The following is a 9,031-nucleotide window of genomic DNA, read 5'->3' as shown; positions in this document are numbered from 1 at the left end:
CGTTAATTTGGCGCGGCCCGTACAGTCCTGATCAAAAGTTTCTGGCCGTTTTTGTTTGGCAGTCAATTTGTTTCTATTTTAGGTAGAGAGCCGAGTGAGGGCTTCACGGAAAGAATACCCCCACGAAAATATTATGCCGGTTACGATAATGCGCTACCACTAGTAGGGCACAACCCATACCGGATATAGTAAAACCCCTCACTAAGTGCAGAAGAATCGCTCCACTTATCCCAGGCGGGACAATTACAGAGGCAACTGGTGAAGTTCAGTGACACAGACCCAGCCTGGTAGCCAAAAAGGATGCAAATATTGTAAGAGTGACACATTTCATGTAAATCGGCAACGCGATTGCCCAGCTTATGGTAAGACATGCGGGTACTGTCACACGTTACATCACTACAGGAGTGCATGCGAGAAGTTACGACACGAGCAACTCAATCAGCGACAGGCCTCAGATATCAAATCGACACCGGGGCTACTTGCAATATAATTTCATTTCAGGACTATTGCTCATTGAAACAACATGGGAATCCTCCTTTATTACCATCAGCAGCACAGCTACGATTATATGATGGATCAATGTTAACACCAATGGGAGAATGCAGACTCCAATGCTCAATCGGCAAAGATATGCGAATACTTAGATTTCAAGTACTTCCAGGAAAAGTCACTCCTCTCCTATCGGCGAATACGTCTATTGCCTTAGGATTGGTGACTATACATAATGTACACCAGACGGAAAAGGAAAATAGAGTCGATCAAGCGAAAACAGTAACCGCAGGAGGAAGAATGAACGTATTGAATCAACAATCAGACCCATTAAGTCAAGCACGACGCGAGGCCATGGCCATTGTAGAGAAATTTCCCGCAGTGTTTGAGGGCATCGGCAGTATTGGAAAGCCTTACCATATTGATGTCGATCCGAATGCCATTCCGGTACAACATGCCCCGAGACGAGTCCCAGTAGCGCTTCTCGAACCATTGCGAACTAAACTAGACGAACTTATTCAACGAAAGATCATAGAAAAAGTGACTGAGCCTACAGCTTGGATTAGCAGTTTGGTACTGGCATATCGAAATGACAAGTTGCGTATATGTTTGGATCCTCACGACTTAAATTTGGCTGTACGACGCCCGAAATATCAGATGCCTACATTAGACACGGTACTACCACGACTGAAGGGAGCAAAAATATTTTCGGTACTCGATGCCAAAGACGGATTCCACCAAATTGAACTTACGGCTGAAAGCTCGAATCTAACCACATTTTGGACCCCATTTGGTCGATATAAATATAAACGATGTCCTTTTGGCCTCACCTCCGCTCCCGAAGAATTTCAACGTAGACTATTGGAATTAATAGACGGTTTAGACGGTGTGGAAGACATCGCGGATGATATTTTGGTGGTAGGAAGAGGGGACACGCCGCAAGAATATATTGCAGATCACAACAGGAATTTAACAGCTTTACTGAAACGAGCTCAAGACAGAAAGTTGGTATTAAATCCAAGTAAGATGAGGCTGGTAAACACAGAAGTTACATACATGGGACATCTCATTACAGCTCAAGGTGTTCTCCCAGACCCTGCCAAAGTACGGGCAATAGTTCAAATGCCACCACCGACAGATAAAAAATCTTTACAACGATTCTTAGGTAGTGTGAACTACTTAGCTCGTTTTCTACCATCAATGTCGAAAGTTAGTGAGTCGTTACGAGTACTGTTAGAAAAGGATACCATGTTTACATGGCAACAAGCTCAAAGTACAGCATTTAGTCAGCTTAAACAACTTATAGCACAAGCACCAGTACTTGCGTATTACGATTCACAGAAGGAAGTGACAATTAAATGTGATGCTTCAGAATCTGGATTGGGCGCAGTATTGTACCAGGAAGGTCAACCCGTGGCATTTGCCTCACGGTCATTAACAGAGACTGAGCGCAATTATGCGCAAATTGAGAAAGAGTGCCTGGCGATCTTGTTTTCATGTCTTCGCTTCGACCAATATATAGGAGGGAGGCAATTAACAACAGTTCATACAGACCATAAACCATTGGTACCGATTTTTTCTAAACCAATCAGAAGTGCGCCAAAGAGGTTACAGCGTATGATTCTTCAGCTCCATAATTACAGATTACGATTGGAATACCATCCAGGGAGCACATTAATAATAGCGGATATGCTCAGTCGCGCTTCGTTACCCGACGTAGCATCAGAGACGGACCATAGGGACCAAGAAACGGTACATAGAGTGGAATCAGTACTCCAGGAAGTAGCTGAGACGGATCAGGCTCGATATTTACCAATCAGTACGGAGACGCTAAAGTATATTCAAGCAGCCACAGATAAAGATGGAGTTTTGCAGGAGCTAAAACAAGTCGTTTTGGAAGGGTGGCCAGTGGCTAGAAGTCAAGTAAAACCGGGATTCCGAGAGTACTGGGAAGCTAAGGGCGAGATAGTAGTCCACGATGGAATTTTATATAAAGGACCCAAAATTATAATTCCCAGATCCATCAGACAACACATCTTACGAAGAATTCATTATAGTCATGTAGGGCCGGAGGCCACAGTCCGGAAAGCAAAAGATTTTGTGTACTGGCCTGGTATGTCAGCCGCGATTCGAGAATATGTGGGTCGATGTTGTGCGTGTAATACGTTCATGGTAAAACAACGTCAAGAACCCATGAGACCTTATGAAATACCTAGACACCCCTGGCAAATGGTGGGGCAAGATATATTCACTCTGAATGGACTCAATTACCTAATAACGGTGGACTATTACAGTTTTTACTGGGAACTAGACGTACTGCCATCGACGACAGCACTCGCACTAGTTCGAGCCACTAAACAACATTTCTCGTGGCATGGAGTACCTCAAGTCTTAGTGACAGATAATGGGACCAACTTTGTCAGTCAAGAATTCGACAATTTTTCTCGTCAGTGGGGCTTTACCCACATTACAACGTCCCCATATCATAATCAGTCGAATGGAAAAGCAGAATCGGTGGTAAAAGTGGCCAAGCGCCTAGTGAAGAAAGCGTTGTATAGTAAACAAGATATTGGATTGGCCATGCTGGAGTGGCGGAATACTCCAAAAGAAGACGGCGTCAGTCCTAATCAAATGTTCTATGCTAGACGAACTCAAGGTCTGTTACCAGTGTCCAATGAACTATTAATGCCTCAAGTGATTCCAGACGTTCCAGAACGAATAATGCATAAGCAATTGCAAATGAAGAAATTTTACGACAGAGGAACTCAAAAGCTTCCCCCACTATATAATGGTCAAAAAGTGCGAATAGATACAAATAAACGACATACACCGTGGATACTGGGGATAGTAGAAAAAAAAGTAGGACCACGTTCGTATCTAGTGAAAACCACCAAAGGACAACTGTTTCGAAGAAACAGAAAATTTCTCAAAGTAACACTGGAATCCGAGGTTGAGATACCTAAAGAGGGCGTTGAAGTTAATCAGAAGGAGCAGACTACACCGGAACATTTACCTCATAGTGTGAGGCAAGCTAGTCAAACGTACACTCAAGTGATGGAACACCCTCATCCTGATAGGAGGTATTGGAGAAGAATACCGACGGTGCAACCTGTCCAAGCACAACAACTTGGACAACCGATGCAATCTTTTCATCCAGCCCGAATACACCAGCCTGTTCCTCCGGCGCAACCGTTCAAGCCAGCTCGGTCACACCAGACTCAACCGGTCCAGTCAGTTCAGTCAACGCAGCTAGCCCAGCCAAGGGCAGAATCAAATGACCGTATACCAGGGACGCGAAGTGCAGAGCTTCATCATGATCAATCAGCAGTATCGGACGGTTTAGATGTGCGAGTGCGCCTCCAGACAACGAGCAATCAATTGCCAAAATTGAGACCAACGAGCCAAAGAACTAAACCAGTGTGGCAGTCAGATTATCTGATGTAAAGTTACTTTCATTGAGAAAAGGACTAAAAGGGGAAGATGTTGAGGGATCCTCTATATAGAGGGCGCTGTTAGCGTTAGTCATGTAAAGTGAAGGAGGTGGCGTTACCGATACAAGACCGCATTCATGCAATCTTGTATATAACTACACTTGTAAATATCATGTTAAATAAATACTATGTTATTTTAAAATAACATAGTATTTATTTATTTATGGGCAGTTAGCAATTTGGCCAAAAACTCATATAATCAGTACTCCGTAGGAAGAACTCTTTGGAAGAGCGTAGCGGTACCGGCCCTCACCTATGGAAACGAAATTAAGCTATTAGCGGAATTACTATAGAAGCTCTTCATCAGCGGGACGTGGGTAGAACTCTTCTCAATTCTGGCCCATTTGCCGCTAATGCTGCTATTCAGGGTGAAATGGGCTGGTCCACTATGGTCTTCCGAGAGTATAGGAGCAAAATTAGATACTTAGGGCGTCTTAAGTTCCTCGATTCTAGTCGTCTGGTTAAAAAGACTTATGATTTCATACGCTCGAATGGTTTTGAAGTAGATTGGACAAAGAGGGTAGCTAGGTTGGATCAAAAAGGGGCCAAGCAAACACATACAGGGAATGGCTCAAATGCGTTAATAGGGAAATGGAGGAGGCTGCTATGGTGCTGTGGAGGGGACAAGTGGGAAGCAAACAAAGTTTGAACAGCTATAAGGCCAAACAAAAGCCGGGTGTAGAAAGTTGTTATAGCACTGGTTTTAACTCCGGGCTATTATTTCAGGCGCGAACAGGCTCTCTATTAACAGGGGCTAGACAATCACAACTTGGGCCCTATTCTCCAGAATGTAGAATGTGCGGAGAGGCCAGTGAGGATTTGTCGCACATTTTATTCGTTTGTCCGCTTAAGGATCTGGGAGAAGATATCGTCAAATGGCGTATAGCTTGCTCTGGGAAATCTCTTGATAGTGTATTGGGTTTATCGGGTGGATTTTGGAACTATAATATAGTGGCTTCAATTTTAGTAAAGTGGCAGCTACTCAAACGGGAATGGCGCAGGACTCATTTAGGTTAATTCCCACGTTGCCTGTAATGTGACTGTGTTACTTGTTAAATTTCTTGCGTTTATAATGTACTCTCCATAATATTAATTTTTGCCATTTAACCTTAACCTTTTACTATTTTACTATTTTACTATTGTTCTTTTTAAGTTGTCATAACTTTGGTTTTCGAGTTTTAATACCGTTTTGTAATAATCGCTGTATTGTATTGTTATGTATTTTATTTTATCTTATTTCATTTTAATTTTGCTGCGCTACCTAGGGAGCCGCTCTTTTACAAAAGAGTGTACTAGTGCCGCAATAAAATAAACTCTAACCTCTAACCTCTAACCTCTATTGAGGCAATGGTACCCGGAAAAGGAAATGTGAATTGTATGGTGTGCGGAAAAGAAGATCCATCAAAAACTGTAAACCAAGCGTCGACAGTTAGTTGGATTGAGTGCAACGGGTGTAAGTTTTGGCATCATTTGGTCTGTGTGGGGTTAGTGGAGCCTTTAGGAGATACGGTGAAAAAAACTTGGAAGTGCAGTGTATGTAATACCCAGCCTAAGGAGAGCTCTCAAGATGAAAAGAAAAGATTCGGGCTGCGTAGTGCAAGTCAAAAAAATTCTACATTGGGTTCAAGCACGGGGTCTGGATATTATCGCCAAACACGAAATTCAAGTAGTAGATATAGATGGGATAATGGAAAAATTTGGCTCAGTTATGCAAACCCAAATGGCAATATTTTTCAACTCTATGTCAACTCAAATGGATAAGAAATTTTATACTATCCGCACCGATTTATTACGAGAGATTGATCTACGGAAAAAAACCACTGCCAGTAAGATCCAGGATGTTAAGACAGAACAAGACCAAATTCGATCAGAAAACTTGGCCATGTCGTCCCGTTTGTCAAATATTGATAAAGCTGTGACCAGTCTACAGACGCATGTTCAGACGTATAAAGATAAGATTGGTGATTTAGAAAACAGACTCACTGCACCGGATAAGGCAGCCTTATTAGAGTTGAGGGCGGAGGTCCAACGACTGAATGACAAAATTACAACCCAGGCCATAAAGTTGGACAATATAAATGAGAAATCTGAGGCCCCAGTCGAAATGAAATCGATGACGGCGACTTGCAGTTGAATTTTATTGCCTTTGGTGTGGCCTCAGACATATTTGACACAACTGACTCAGCGGAAAAGTGGTTCCAACAAATGCTTTGGCCAAAAGCTGATGTTTCGATTACCAACGTAGAAAGGTTCGGGAACAGGACAACTCTGAGGGAAAGGCCAGTAAAACTAACTTTCAGTGCGATTGAGAGTCGATCAATAATTTTAGAGGAAGTCCGTAAGCTGAAAACCAGTCACATCTCAGAAATTTCGGAAATGACTTTCGCGCCAGATCGCCCTCTCGTCCAAAGACTCCGGTACAAGTTAAGACGATTTGGACCGAGACAACAACATGGATACCAAGATTGTAATGCAAAGTCAGATAACCAATTAATTGAGCCGAAACATCAGCTTGGTCAGCAAGATCGCACAGTGGACAACCAAGCACGACCTTCCCATGGTGTTAAGTGGTACAGTGGACTGCGATAATATTAAGTTGGATGACAGATTTCAACGGAATGTAGTCAAACGTAAGAAGACAAAAAGAGGAAAACGTAATAGCATGAAAAGTAAAACACTGCCAGTCCTTCGTGTCGGTTTTCTAAATATCCAAGGAGGTACGAGGCCCCAGAAGTGGCAATAGCTTGGTGCAGTTATGGCTTCAAAACATTTAACTTTCTTTGGATTAGCAGAAACACACCTACGTGATAGCGCTGAACCCATGGTCCCAAGCGGCACTCAATGGGTTGAACTGAATCGGGTGAAGGGCGATAAAAAAATAGGTGGAATCAGCGTTCTGTTACCTGGAAATGAAATAGTCTCTAGAGTTAGGAAATGTAAATAGCATTTATGGTTCGAACTTGAAAGTATACCTAATATGAGCTTCGCTATTGTCTATTGCGCTACTGGGTGCAAACCGTCCTCTATTGAACAGAATGAAGCTATATATGACTGTCTCCAGACTGATCTCCTAATCGAACTGGGTAAAGGGAATGAGATATGTATACTGGGAGATTTCAATGGTCACATTGCGGAACTCGGTTTAGAAAATAAAAACGGAACATTGCTAAAGAACTTCGTGGATGAGAACTCCCTGGTTATTGGAAACCTATCACCAGTCTGCCAAGGCGTTCACACACGGCGGGATCATCAGTCGCGGACAACAATCGACTATGCACTATTTAGTGAGGGAGCCTTTCGATGTGTTACTAGTATGATTATTGATGAGCAAGGTACTTCCAGTGTAGATAGTGACCATAATGCTATATTTCTTGAGCTATCATCTCCAACTACGGCCCAACAGCCACTAAATGCGGTACAATCAACATCTGACTCAACGACACAGCCTAAGGTCTTCTGGAATTTTGACGATCCTGATGGATTAAAATTATTAAGGGATATTATCAGAGAGGGTAAAGTCGCTTCGCTACTGAGAGGCGTCTCTCGTTCAAAAATCCGTATTTATTTTTTTCGTCGAAAATGCCCATAGGATCCGAACGTTTGATGGCGCTGCAAGCGTATCCGGAAGTCCTAGCGCGCGATTCAGTTTAGTACGACGCAAAAATTGATTCGTTTTTAATTTACATTTTAAGTAGTTTTTAAATGTTTTAAATATGCCTGGACCATTGTGTTCCGCCGTAAATTGTTCTAATACGAAAAATAAGAATTCTCGATTATCATTTTTCAAGTTTCTAAGGGAAAAAGAACGGTGAATACGCGTTTTTTACATAGGTTTATTTTTACTTCAACTTTCTTATTGAAATTTCAGTTCCCTATCATAGTTGGATAATGTAAAAAACGAGAAACTGACAAATAAAACAACGGAATACCTACACTTTAACCATAGGTTTTGCTCTAATCATTTCACTGACGAGTTTTATGAATATTAAAACTAAAAATAGTCTAATACCATCAGCTGTGCCAACAATATTTTATTAACACTACTCATTTTCCAGTACAGTTAGTGAAGTATAAAGAAAAACATCTAAGGGTTCTTAATGTGGTTTAAAAAATTTACTGACAATTAATATACTAAAATGTATAGCATATCCATACGCGACATATGAACATGGGTTGGAAGAAAGCGCGTTGGTCACAAACGCAACACAACCAATTTCAGAGGAAAACACAATTACACTTTGTCCAACAGTATTTCATGCGAAAATTCAGAAAATGGTAATTGAAATTTGAAACTGTTTATCTCAATAATAAATAATTTTAATAAATTACATTACTTTAGTTGTTAATCACAATGGTAAAAGAACTTTAGATTTAAACACGCAATTGTCATCATCTTCTAAACACATTCGAACAGAGCATATGCAATTCAATTGAGAGTCCAAATCTACTTAAACAAAATGTCCTTAGCTATATATCAGGATATTTAATCCATCGCTGTTTTTCCAACCACCAATGCTCCTCTTGCCTCAGCCAACTCAAAAAGAACAATCCAATTATTGATCCTACAAATGTGCTCTCCTTCTTCAAGTTTTTCAAAACAACAAAGAACTCTTCTTTTGGTAGCCTTATAGTACCTACTGACAATTTTTTAAAGTTTATTACAGAAACAAATGAGGTATTTGATACTATAGCTTTAAACTACTATCTCACATGCCAATGTCAAAGAGCGTATGAAAAAATGTATTACACGTCGAATTGACAAGACTTGGTTTCAAGCATCAATAGATTCAACATGTCCGACTGTATTTCAAAACATGATAAGTTTCTTCGTTGAGTTTTGCATGCACAGTGCCCTGAAATCTCGATCATGATTACAAAAAGACACAGAAAAGACTGGACAGGAAATTGATGAAGATACAGCACTAAACTCATACCTCATATTCGTCTTTTTTTAACTACTTCGAAGCTTTATCTTATATATTTATTTCTTATTTATTTTCATTAAGTTATTTGATCTTATTTAATTTCCAATATATTAATTTCTATTGTTA

General features: G+C 40.9%; 1 long non-coding RNA gene across 1 annotated transcript; it reads right to left on the bottom strand.

Annotated features, from left to right (window-relative positions):
- Positions 1-7,996: 7,996 nt before the first annotated feature.
- Positions 7,997-9,031, bottom strand: LOC149948226 (uncharacterized). Its single transcript, XR_016480498.1, has 3 exons — positions 8,915-9,031; positions 8,728-8,833; positions 7,997-8,617 (listed from the first exon to the last, which is right to left on the bottom strand). It is a non-coding gene; the product is annotated as an uncharacterized LOC149948226 (long non-coding RNA).

The sequence above is a fragment of the Leiobunum rupestre genome, chromosome 4 (genome assembly GCF_980474605.1).
Source record: "Leiobunum rupestre chromosome 4, qqLeiRupe1.1.hap1, whole genome shotgun sequence".
In the NCBI taxonomy this organism is placed as follows: Eukaryota; Metazoa; Arthropoda; class Arachnida; order Opiliones; family Sclerosomatidae; genus Leiobunum; species Leiobunum rupestre.
The sequence above is the reverse complement of the archived record's forward strand: the minus strand, read 5'-3'. Positions and strand labels throughout refer to the sequence as shown.